General features: G+C 32.6%; 1 pseudogene; it reads right to left on the bottom strand.

Annotated features, from left to right (window-relative positions):
- Positions 1-711: 711 nt before the first annotated feature.
- LOC132629483 (U2 spliceosomal RNA) lies at positions 712-872 on the bottom strand (annotated as a pseudogene).
- Between the last annotated feature and the right edge of the window lie 571 nt (positions 873-1,443).

Below are 1,443 nucleotides of genomic sequence, written 5' to 3'. Positions count from 1 at the left end.
AGTCCAAAAGACACCATTATTGATGCATATTACTAGATTAATGTCTCAAAAATATTTTCAAAATTTCTTGAAACAAGTGGGGGATTGTTAAGTTAATGTTTTAATTAATTTCGAAACATTTCATCTGATAAAAGTTTTCCAAACTAAATGAATGTGAATTTGAAGATACATTCTTCATTTAGTATTTTACCTTTTAGGTTCTTGAAAGTTACATGAAAGTTGCATGTATTTTAAGAAAAATTCATGAACCTATTTTAAATCCTATTTAATGAAAACTTTTATGTTATGTAATTTTTATCCTATAAAAAGTGTTTCATTCTTTTGGAAAAGGTAAGCACTTGAAGAAAACAATTTCCCCTTAAAACTTTAGAGAGACATTGATCAAAAGGTGAAATCACCAATTCAAGAATAGAAGAACAACTTTCTTGAATGCTACTTGTTGTGGCTTAGTTGAATCCCGAAGATAGAGTTGTTATTTATTCTTCCGTTTGCTCGTGGGAGATACTCCAACTATCTTCAAAAAACGTCTTAACGTGCCTCTAAGCCAAGCAAGTTTATTTTGGATTTCTTTTATTATTATCATTCTTGTTCTAACAATTAATACAGGCCATCAAATAAAATTGAGGAGGACTTACTCTCACCTGATGCTTACACTAAAAACAATAGCGCATAAAGGATTTTACACAAGTGGTGTTTTTTTTTTTTTTTTTTGTGGGGTGTGCTAGGCTCGTGTAATAGTGCAATGCATGAGCGACGCTTGAAAGCCCAGGTAGCAAGCTACCTTGGTGGACTCTCCCCCTTAAAAAAATTGAGTTAATATCTTGTGGATCGATGACCCACAAGTGATGTTAACATATATATTGTCAAGATTTTTTGTACACGAGTTCGGGTTTGAGAAGTTTAAGATTTTACTTCTATCTCAAATTAATTTAATTCTACGTTATTTTTCAAGAATGCTGCCATATTGGTTTATTATGCACGCACACAAAATGACTAAACCTTTTTCTCCGTTCAGGATTCTTTGATTTGAAGATGTTGTTGGTAACGTCAACATCCTGCCTAAGCACAAGTGATGAGTGGGAAATGACCCCGATAAGAATCATAATTGAACTTAAGCGCTTGCATGATGGACTTAATTAAGAGATAAAGTTGCGTTTTTTTTTATCAACTATAATTAATTTTTCGAGGGTTTATCAAAAACAGTTTTTTTATCTTTCATAGTAGGGATAAAATCTGCGTGCACTTTATCCTTTCCGGACCTTATTTATGGGATTACACTTGGTATGTTGTCGTTGTTGTTGATAGTAGTAATTAAGCGCTTGATCTAATTTTGCCACTACATCAAAACATTAAATGCAGAGGGTGTATTTTACCCGAACTATAGAAGTATGAAACAACCATCCTAATTAATGCAACTACCAACAACACAAGCAGACTTGCAAG

The sequence above is a fragment of the Lycium barbarum genome, chromosome 2 (genome assembly GCF_019175385.1).
Source record: "Lycium barbarum isolate Lr01 chromosome 2, ASM1917538v2, whole genome shotgun sequence".
NCBI lineage: Eukaryota > Viridiplantae > Streptophyta > Magnoliopsida > Solanales > Solanaceae > Lycium > Lycium barbarum.
This window is presented reverse-complemented; position numbering and strand designations above follow the sequence as displayed.